Below are 11,617 nucleotides of genomic sequence, written 5' to 3'. Positions count from 1 at the left end.
AGAATGTAACTAGGCTTTCACATAAGCTACTAACATGTCAAAGGTCAATTAAGAAACAATCTGGCCTAGCACAAAACGCTCTTCCGACTATTTTAATTACTTTTTTATCCTACAGGGTTTAAGATATCAGGTCACCTGGTAGGCCAGGTGGCAGTTACATCTCAAGCTGGATGTCTATAAATGTGTAGTTGTGGTTTGCTTTCTTTTTCAAAGCATTTCAGAGAAGTCCAGTCAAAGAAAGGTCCTTATCCATGTTTGTTTTGATCATATATAAACACCTCTCATTCAAGTTTATAGTAATGCTATGTCTGGATTTCCTTTAAAAGGAACAAGAAACTATTTTACTCCCCTCAGATTCATGAAATGGGATGCATTCTTTTATTGCCTATGGATTCATTCCATAGGAATGAATGCTTAAACATAAGGATTCTACTGTTTTTTTTCCTTTATAATTATGATAAAAGTACAACCAGAAGTGGTATTTTATTCTTAGAGTGCATCATAGGATAAAGGGATGTGTCTATGATAAGTCGCGTGTTGTAATGTTACTTCTAACAGTTTCAGTAATACCCTGTTTGGAACTTTTTAAGTTTATGTAGTAATTATTTTTTCTCAATTATATGATGCATGTACACCATTTATGTACACATACAGATGTATACATATATGTGTATATGTAATTTCTATTAATTATTAATTACTTAATTTCTTATACTCACATCATTTAAGTCAGTCTAATTTAGGTACACATTGAAATCACTTAAAGTCTTCAGAATGCTAAAGTTCTAGTTTCAGTCAAGAATAACTGAATCTGAGTGACTAAGGGTAGGATCCAGGCATCAGTATTTTAAAATCCACCAAGAGGATTCCAGTAGGATGCCAGTATAGAGGACTGTTGAAAAATCCTTAATTAGGAATATTAATGCATAACCAAGTCCTTCATTAATGCAGGTACATATTAACATTCCTTATGTTGCTAAAGGTTCATTATAATAGTCCTTCTTTATATCACTTCTGTGTTGCTAAATTAATTTGGAAAAGAATATGTCATTCTATACTACTACTCCCTGAGCCTCTGAAAGACAGGGGAGGGGAATGATCAGTTTGCAAGAATATAAGAAAAGATGATTTGAACTGCACAGCACTCTACTGATTCTACTTCCTTTGCCTAGTATCCATATGGTTTGACTCCTGTTATAAGACTGTGTCTAGGGAAAGATCAAAGGTGAATTTAACCAGAATTTTCTTTTTTCTTTTTCTTTTTTTTTTTTTTTTGGCCAGTCCTGGGCCTTGGACTCAGGGCCTGAGCACTGTCCCTGGCTTCTTCTTGCTCAAGGCTAGCACTCTGCCACTTGAGCCACAGCGCCACTTCTGGTCGTTTTCTGTATATGTGGTGCTGTGGAATCGAACCCAGGGCCTCATGTGTTGGGATCAGGTCTTTAGCCTTGGCGGGGGGGCTTGATGCCCCTCCCCCAGCCCTGGGGAATGCGGAAGCAGGCTACCCTCTCTGGGTCAGAAACCAGAGTAACCGGCTCTGCAACCAGCCCCCAACTCTCTAGCTAGCCCAGGCGACTCCCAGCCTAGCCATCCCGGCGCCTACCAGCCCCGCCCTGGCTCGGCGCACTCGAGTGACGTTAGCTCATGGGATCAGGTGATACCTCTCAGCCTATCGACATCCTGGCCAATCCCCTTCCCTCGGAATCATCTCCCATTACCCTTGTCTCAATAAAGTTAGTTAGCTCTAGAAGCTGACCCCGAGACATGCGTACGCCTGATTTTGTCTATTGGTAAGGGGGCGGGCACACATTCTCGGATCGGCCACGTGCGCGGCAGGTCGGTGCTGGCTCCCCCACCCCACTCTAGCTTCATCTGCGGGCTGGGTGACTAGGGGAGAGGGCGTGAAAGGGAGTGTGAAAAAGAAGAGTAGCTGAGCCTTGTTCCCTACGCCGGGAGAGGCTACCGAGCCCCAACACTCATGTATACAAGGCAAGCACTCTGGCGACTAGGCCATATCCCCAGCCTTAACCAGAATTTTCAAAAGTTTGAGTTTTCTTGTCTTATGAGCAGTAGAATGGAGGAATCCATACTCACAGAAACCTAGACGTGTGTGTGTGTGTGTGTGTGTGTGCAGTGTATATGTGTATATATGTATAATATATACATTAGAAGATGATCTTCTTAATATATTTAGGCTACTTTTTACTCTTATACTTTTCTTTTGCATCATTTTTGTGCTACTTTATAATGTACTTTATTTTATTGGCAATACTGGGATTTGAACCCAAGGCCCACCTAGGTATGCAACCATGTGGGCTGAACCTCCAGCCATTTTGCTTTTATTTTCTAGACAGGGTCTCATGATTTTATTTGCCTGAGCTGGCCATGGATGGCAATTCTCCTACCCATGCCTTTCACATAGCAGGGATTATGGACCACTACAATTGGGTTTTCTTTGACATAGCATTTCATTATAATTATTGTTGTCATTTCTTTGGCTCAGACCAACACTGAATGGTGATCCTCCTGTCTCTAACTCCCAGGCAGCTTGCATGCTAACATAAGACTCAGTACATGACTCTGTGAACTATATATTTTTTTTCTTTAAAAGTTTAATTTTATTTTTATCTGGAAAAATACCAGTTTAATAAGAAATGAACGCTGACATATCTAGTGTCATACGTGTTCAAAATGACAATACAGAGCCTAACATCTGGAATCAAGAGATCACACAGATGAAAACAGGTGGTTGTGAGTTGTCACTGTATTAGATGGGTTTGCTCTTTTCACTTATAAAATAAGGCAGGCATTGGGAATTCAATTAAAATGGCAGGACATTGCCAGGTCCAGACTCTCAAGTCGCTGTCTGGGCTCTGGGAGCTGTGCTGCTGTTGGCCTTGGAACAAGACTGCCCCCTCCCCCCCTGCCATCTGCATGTCCTACTCAGCCTGCCTCACAAGCATCTCACACTCTGGCTGCTCATTTGGTCATGGCAGCTGATGTTGGCTTTATTTTTAAATTCATAGAAAATAGTTGTTAGCATTTCCCCTGCCTGGGGTCCTCAGCTCCTCTCATTGGCCCCCAGACCCACCCATACCTAATGAGCCACTCCTACTCACTATTAAGACCTACCTACTTCCCCTTTACCCCCAAATAGAAGCTGCCACCTGGATAAGGTACAGACACCTGTAGCTCCCTCTCCTGTGGGAGCCATGGCCCCACTAATAAACCTCCTTATAAACCTTCTTCTCCTGTTTGTGATTATCTCCGCGTGGCCCCCTGGGATGGCTGGGACATATTCTTTCATTGGTGCCAAAACCCAGGATAGGTTCCCTGGTGGATTTGCTCCCCCATTTCTGGGGGGTTCAACCTGCCCCCCGGGACCTATTCTGCTGTCCCAAGCCCACCCAGAGGACCACTGAGGTAACTTCTCTTGACTGAGCGCTCTACTTCCATCCACCACAACAACGACAGATTTGAACCTCCAACCAGGGTGAGTGATCATTTAACCATGGGTTTGGATCTGATTTTCTGTAGGGTCATAGGGCTGAGGCTTCAGAGCCACACAGAGAGAAAAAAAAGAAAAAAGAAAAAATCTTGGCGCCAAGTGCCAAGCCCCACTCCCAGGGACCATAGTCACCGGGCTAGGTCAAGGGAATCAGCATTTGCAGTGATGACTCCATTGTTGTTTATTCCCCCACAGTCTACTCCATTTTGGAGTCAACTGAACAGATCCCCACTGAGACGCTGGTGGGTTATCTCTAGTTCAGCTCTGCTGGTCACTCATCAAGTGGAGGTCAGTCTAACTCCATGTGGCCCCTTCATGGGACCTCTGATATTTTACAGGACTTACATTACTTCTATGAGCACTTGGGCAGATGGAATTCTCTCTCTCTTTCTCTCTCTAAACTCTGCCTGCCTGCCTTCCTGCCTTTGATATAGGATGGGCTGGTACTAGCTTCCAAAGGTACCAATGTTTAACATCTGCTTTGAAAGACACAAAGGAAGGTTTTTCTGTTCTTGTTATTGATGTTTGTTAAGCTTGGAGATTCTGTTAAATTCTGCTTGTTGTGGGCTAAATCCTGAGTTTTCTCTAGAATTGACCATGTGGTGGACAATACAATTGGTTTTAACAAGCACCATCTTGGTTCCATCAGGGTTCCAAAAAAAAACAACCAAACAAACAAAAAAAAACAACTCCTGGAGGTTTAAGGGCTGACCTGAGAACCTGAGTAACTAAATATAAGTTTTAGTGTTAAAATTATAGCAGCTTTTAAACCCTGGTGATGACTCTATGCTAGAGGGCTGCACCCCCACCCATGAGACTAGTTTCTTGTAGTTTGACATTTAAAAATATAGGGAGCCCTTGTTGCCCTCTGTACCTGGGTAGCAACCATGTAACGGATAGTAAAAAAAAAAATGATCATAGTCATAGACTATAGAAATAACCATAATAGTAGTAGAAATGCCATGGTACCTGTTGGGTTGGTTTACTTATGATTGAGTACTGGATTGTTTTAGCCCATTCAAGCTTGCTTAGTGGTAATGGGAAAACATGGTAGCAATTGTTAAAATACAGTTGGTACTAGGTCAGTCTGACCACAAAATTCTGCTTCTGTAAACAGCTTGCTTAACCCATTTGTGACTTGCTCTACCCCCTGCATTAACCCCCTGCATCAATGCTACATGACCACCTGTTGTCAGTTCCTGATATTGAGGCCAGTTCCTGTTATCAAAGCCAAAATAGATAACTGAAAGGGTAGATAGCCAATAGAAAAAAGACAAGACTTGCTTGCTAAATGCCATCCAATCAAGTATCTGCCAAGTTGGAAATACCCTTCCCCTGTTATAATCACAATAGAAATCCTGCCTATTTGAGGGTCTGAGCTCTCAATCAGAATCTGCTATGTTGGTGATAGTTGCGAGTCCAGGCTCCAGCTTGCAATAAAGACTCTGGTGCGTTTGCATCATAATCGGCTCCTTGGTGGTCTTTGGGGACCAGAAATCTAGGGATAACAGAGATGGAAGCCCAGCCATCCCCATGTAATGGGTGTGCCAAATTCCTAGAGGCAGGGCAGGGATGTGGAGACTCAAGCTCCAGGTAACTCTGCCACCCACCCTGAACTCTGTAACTGCTGCCTTGCAATTCAAATGCTCCAAGGTGAATGTGTCTTGAGGTCTGGGATGTAGCTCAGCGGCAAAGCACTTGCCTAGCAAGTGCAACATCCTGGGTTCGATCCCAAGTACCAAACAACCAAAACCCAAGGTGAAGGTGTCTTGCTATGAGCCTGCTAAGGCTCTGTCCAACTCTGCCACCATTATGCCATGCCACATGTCTGTATTCTGTTCGTGTCCTGTCTCCCATATCCTGGACCTTCTCTGGTCATAGCATCCCACTTCAGCTCCCCATTGGAGCTGAACCAGTTTCTCAAAATGTGGCTTCTCCGTTTCCTCGCCGTATAACCTGTGAAAATTTTTGTTTGCTGGAAAAGCTTTTGTTTTCTAACTGACCACATGGTTCTAAAATATGGGCAAAATAATGTCATTTTGCCACTGGAATTCCAGAAAACTTACATGGCCAATTAAAAAAAATTCTAAGTGTGCCCCAAAGCTGCACAACTGTCTGTCTGTCTGTCGGTAAAATATGTAAAAAACTGGCACCATGGTTTCAAAATTACTTGCTTTTGACCACTATTTTAACTTAAAGTCTTATGTTAAAATCATCCTTGCAGCCTGTGGGTGGAGTCCAGTGAACAGCCTGGAGGCAATCCTGACTACAATCACCAGACTCCAAGCCAAGAAAACAAACAAACAAAAAACTCAGATCTTAAACCCAAACTGATCATGTTTGGGTGCAAGCAAATATTTCTAAGAAAAACTCCAAAAGGTTCAAATATACAGCAGCTGGTATAAGTACCTTGATGTAAAACCAGTGTGTTATTCTTTGTCTGTCTATGCTAAAAGTCAAGTGTACATCTGATCCTGACAATTCTTCGGTATAGACTAAGAGTTTGCTTCTCCATTTTTCTCTCCTGTGCTCTCATAAACTCTTTAAGATGAAGGGACCAGAGTTATTTTGGAACACGTGTGCAAATGTGGCTTCTGACCTCGATTTTCCTGACCCAGGATTGATATTTTGCTTTCTAGGATGCAGGTCGACATGCATGCTAGCTGCGTGGACTGTAGCAGCCCATGGCTACAGGAAGCTGCCTCCATAGTCTGCTCTCAAACTGCCTGGTTTCACTACTAGTGATTCCTTCCTTCCTCTCTCTCTCTCTCTCTCTCTCTCTCTCTCTCTCTCATGGGAAACTGCTCAGGGAATCTAGGAATCACTGGTGATGTTCCTGTGAAGATTTTGACATGCCCAGAGTGCTCCTGCCCTGGCTCTGCCTGCCCCAAGATCAGAGTTGGGTTTACAGCAGGCCTATCATGACAGAGTTGCAACCGAGACTTCAACTGCACAGTAAGTTAAGACACATGTCTGTGACTCTTACTCCAAGGTTAAAAGCGTCCGAGTTGTGTTTGGTGGCCACAGATTTGCAATGGGGTAGCATTGGTGTCTTCCCCCTCCATGTCTCAGAAACTGTCGTGGCTGCTGCAGAGAACAGACATAGCTAGCCTTTGGTCTGTGTGGATTTTGTGACTAGGAAGATGGTTAAAGGCCCAGGCCTTCTAAAAATCTTTTTAAAGTTGTTACCCTGCTTAAACCAGTAGGGCACCAGCCTACAAAAGCCAGAGTACTGAGAGTAAACAACCAGGGAATACTGGGAGATTTCAAATGTCTTTAACCAGTCTGTGTAGAAATTTGCAGGCAATCCAGCAGGAGGTGTGACAATCTATCCAGGGGACTCTAAGAGATACCACTACAGCCTCGCCTAGTTCCAAGCCATCTCTCCTGCCTCCCTCCATCACACATGACTAATGAAGCCTGCTGATTCGGGATGGAAGATACATTCATTTCGGATCCACTGAAGCTGAGACTTTTACATTGTCCTGACCCTTTGCCCTCTTGATTATTATTCATTTGTGTTCTCTTCCACCTGCCGGTAAGGTTAAATGATAATGATTTGATGGCACATGCATCTCATTCAGTCTGCTGTTCTCTATAGTGTGATGGCTCTTGTGAGCACCTACCTGGTGGCCTTTGCATTTTTTTATGCTATTTTGGTTAGATGCATTTTGGTAAATAGCAAAAAGGTGCCAAGTTTGGATTTGTTATGCTCAAACTCAAGACCCCCAAAGACCACCAAGAAGCCAATTCCTATGTAAGAGCAAAAGGGCTGTTTATTAGCAAGCTCGAGCTCAGGCTCACGACCATCACCGACGCAGCAGGTTTTTAACCAGTCGAGAGCCCTGACCTCCCAGTCAACAGGGTTTTTATAGGGTTTTTGGGGACACTCTATACATCATGGCATTACTCAGCAAATCATATCAAACCGTGGGAAAATCATAAAACAACTCTAAAATCATTGGCTCTGAGCTGCAAGGGTGTACATGCCAAACTGAGGATTGTTTACACCTTTCCTGGAATTCGGGTCCTTGACTTGTTTCCTAGAGTCTGTATTGTCACTGAGGTGAGGGGAAGCTATAGTCATGTAGCTGCCAGAAATTGGCCCTTACCTAGTAAGAGAACTTTGTTAATAGGTAATCACATCTAGGAGAAACATATTCCAGTATGCAGCACAATTATCAAACAAGACAGTGAAGTGTTTTACAAACAATGGCTAAAGCATTCTAACTTTAACTGACTTCTGGTCAAAAGAGGTCTCTTGGGCAACCTTGATTATTTTAGACTGCATTTTGTTCAGGCTTCACACTGACATGTTCTGCAGTTATTCCAGGAAGCTTCAGGGCCTGGTCAGGCCCAAGCTAAAATATAGAGGTGCAACGGCAGCTCAGGTTCTTCAGATTCTTAGTGGTTAAATAGCCCAAGGAGCTCTAAAGTACTAATCAGTTGTTGTTTGAAGGCTCCTAACACATTTACTGAGTTTTGTCATTGCAGAACTCTGGCAAGTATTTCTTGGTCAATTCTCAACAAGTTACAGGTAAGCTCTACTCCTATTGCTCTCCTGTTGCTTTAGTTGGAAATAAAAAGGGGTTTTATGGCCAAGACTCCTTTGATTTCAGTTCAAAGCCAGCCCGGGCAGAAAAAAATCCCTCTAAAACCCCATCTCCCCACAAACCAGCAAAGAGCCAGACAGGAAGCTTGGCTCAAGAGAGTCATATCATAGTAACCAGCCAAATGCTGGAAGTGGCACCGTGGCTCAAGTAGTAGAGCACTAGCCTCAAGCAGAAGTGCTCAGGGACAGTGCCCAGCCCTTGAGTTCAAACCCCATGAATGCCAACTGGGACAAGCAATCCAAGCAATGAGCACCTAGACCTTCAGAACAAGGTCAATCCTGACAACAAGGAACCATGGAGAGGAGTAAGAGGAGATGAAGTCTCATCTTAAATGGAGTCAATTTAAAATTGCCCTTTCAAAATTAATCAAAGCTGGGAGAAGAATAGTTGTTTACCTATCTAATGGGTGGGCGGTGGCCACACCTTATCCAGGTGACAGCTTCTCTCTGGGGGTAAAGGGGAAGTAGGTAGGTCTTAATAGTGAGATAAAAGCAGGGGCAGCTTCCTGCCATGATGCCCTCAACCGCCGCCTGCCCCAGCTGCCAAGACCTGGTGTCCGAGACTGCCCCCAGGCACTGGGTGGGCTGTTTGCTGAGCAGGCCGCCCGCCGCCCTGACATGGGCTGTGCCCCAAGCATCCACTCCCAGGAGCAGCCTGGCTGCAAGGATGCACAGGGACTCAGGTGCGCCGCTGTCCTTGCCCACCCCCCATGGCCACCAGATGGCTACCTTGGTCCTGCCCTGCAGTGCCTGCCTTTCGGAGTCGGAGCCGCATAGTGGCGGCAAGGGAATGGTAGCTGATATTCAGTTTGGCCCTATGAGATTTCATGAAGATCAACTTCAGGTACTTTTAGCATTTGCCAAAGCAGACAGCCAGTGTAATGGGTTCCGAAAGGCATGCAAGAAGGCAAGGTTCAAGTATATAGTCACCAGGGAGTCAAGGGCTGACCTTGACTGCTTCCTGGACAAACTGCATGACATGGTTGTCATTGACCACAGAAATCCCCGGCAGACAGATGCGGAGGCCCAATGCAGGTCTAGTCATCAAATTATCAGAAAACAGTCATTGTCGGTGTAGTTCGCAGGGTGGACAAAGAAGACCTGTCTGTGATGTCTTTCATTGCTGCTGGCTTCACAGGGAGGTACAGAGAAAGCCCCAGCATCATGGCCTGCTACAATGAGCTACTCCAGCTGGAATTCAGGGAGGTGTGGCCTGCAATTCAATATTCACGGCATTAGAGAAAAGTAAAAGAGCAATTGAAATTACAAGTGAAAACCATGTCATTCAGTACGTAAAACCTGCATTTGAGACAACAATGTGCTACCAGTCAGGTGAACTAATAGAGGAGTTGGCTGAAGTACCTATAAAGGAAAAAGCAGCAGACTTGGTGGACAAGATAAATTCCTGCATCAGAATAGGCAAGGAGTGGCAAGGAGTTTACTGTACCGGAAAGAAAAATGGAGACAATATACAACAAAATGTGAAGATCATACCTGTTGTGGGTCAGGGAGGAAAAATCAGACATTATGTGTCCATCATCCACGTGTGCAATGGCACTATCAAGACTGAGGAGATACATGAATATGTGGCATCTGATAGCCAGTCAAGTGGTCATATGAGCAACTGGAAAGAGGAGGAAAAGCTCTCTGGACAAGAGAGCTTTGTTGGCTCTGGAACAAATGAAGCTTCCAGCGAGAGGTGACACTCTTCCCTGGCCCAGATACATTCCATGACCATCCAGGCACCCATCACCAAGGTCATCAATATTATCAGCGAAGCCCAGGAGAGCAGCCCATGCCTGTGGCGGAGGCCCTGGACCGCGTGCTGGAGATCCTGAGGACCACAGAGCTGTACTAGCTGCAGTTCAACGCCAAGGACGATGACGCTCACGCCACTGACCTCGTGGGGAGCTTGCTGTCTGACGGTCTGCGAAGATTACCAGGGACTAATTATGTTCTTGGAACAACGACTTTTCGGCAGGGGCCAGCAGTCCCACCACCCACTCCTCCCTGCAAGACCTCCCGTCACGGATTGCACAGGCCATGGAAGATGAAGAACACTGGGACTTTGATATCTTCCAATTAGAGGCTGTCGCGGCTTGGTTTATCTTGCTTTCAAAACCTATGCTAGCTTCAGAATCTAAGAATTCCTAAACTGCTCTAAGTTGACCCCCCGAGGGCGTGACTAGAAGTTAACGAGGCCAATTACCACATGGACAACCCCTACCACAACTCCACCCACGTGGCTGACGTGCTTCAGGCCCCGGCCTACTTCCTCTCCAGGGAGAGGGTAAAAGAACCTCTGGACCCAGTGGACTAGGTGGCTGCGCTCATCGCTGCCACTATTCATGACAGGAACCACCCTGGGAGGGGCGGCGGGTGGGCGGCGGCGGCTGGCCAAAGTCCGCTCAGCAAAACGGCCCACCCGGCGCCTCGGGGCAGGTGGTGGTGCCAGGCCTCGCGGCAAGAAGCGGCCCCCCGTTTTTATCTCGGCGGCCCAGACACGACGGGCGTGGGGAGAGGGAACCAGGGCGGGCAGCGCGCTGCGGACGCCCCTAAGAACATGCCAGGCCCCGCGGCTGCCCTCAGGCTTCTGCCCAGCTCGGGCCGTCCAGGTGAGGGGACGCAGGCGCGGGAGAGTGCGAGGTGGACGCCCAAGGGACGCCCTGGAGGACAGCTGGCTTCGTGTGCTAAGACTCCCACCCAACCTGAGCCGCTTGTTGAGAAGCACAGAGGAGGCTGTGCTCAAGGCCTTGCCTTGGGCTCCAGTGATCCCCGCTAGGCCTCACGAGGCCAGCCATCACCCCCCCCCCCCCCCCCCCCCCGCGCCCTGCAGTGACTCCTGTGAACTGTATTTAAAAGAAATATTTAATTGAATACTAACCTTTTCTTAAACCAGTCAATGTGAGATTAGTTTTTTGATTTTGGACCTTAGCAAAAAAAAAAAAGGGCAAGTAAACATTAATGCCAAGACCATAAAATCATACAAGTGTCTCTCCCTCCCTCCCTCCCTTCCTACTTTCCTTCCTTCCCTCCTTCCATCCCTCTCTCTTCCATTCCTCCATCCCTCTCTCTCTCTCTTTCTCTGTTTTTTGGGGCCTCTCATTTAGTTGGATTGGTTGGCTTATGCTTTGCCCCACAAGCCATGCCTCCAGTCCTATATTTTGCTAGTTATTTTAGAGACAGTGTATATTTAGCAGACTTTTCTGTCCAGACTGGCTTGAAATGATGATCCTTCAAACTGTGGTTATTCACCTAGATTTACAGGTATGAACCACTAACACACCCAAACACATATTTTCTTATGGACTGATTTATAATTCCAATTCAGCACAAACTTGTTTTATATATAAACACGAATTGCTTTTTAAGAGAGATTGATACTGTTGTATCCCAAGAGCGAGAATAATCCATGGTGGCACACTTATGGTGGGAAGGGGTTTTATTTACAAAGGGATTTTATTTACAATGTAAAACCTTCCACCTCCTAATGCTTGCCT

General features: G+C 45.7%; 1 pseudogene; it reads left to right on the top strand.

Annotated features, from left to right (window-relative positions):
- Window positions 1–8,842: 8,842 nt before the first annotated feature.
- On the top strand, window positions 8,843–10,899 carry LOC125345165 (annotated as a pseudogene).
- The last annotated feature ends 718 nt before the right edge of the window (window positions 10,900–11,617 follow it).

The sequence above is a fragment of the Perognathus longimembris genome, chromosome 2 (genome assembly GCF_023159225.1).
Source record: "Perognathus longimembris pacificus isolate PPM17 chromosome 2, ASM2315922v1, whole genome shotgun sequence".
NCBI lineage: Eukaryota > Metazoa > Chordata > Mammalia > Rodentia > Heteromyidae > Perognathus > Perognathus longimembris.
Note: the sequence above shows the minus strand (reverse complement) of the source record. Positions and strands in the feature narration are given on the sequence as shown.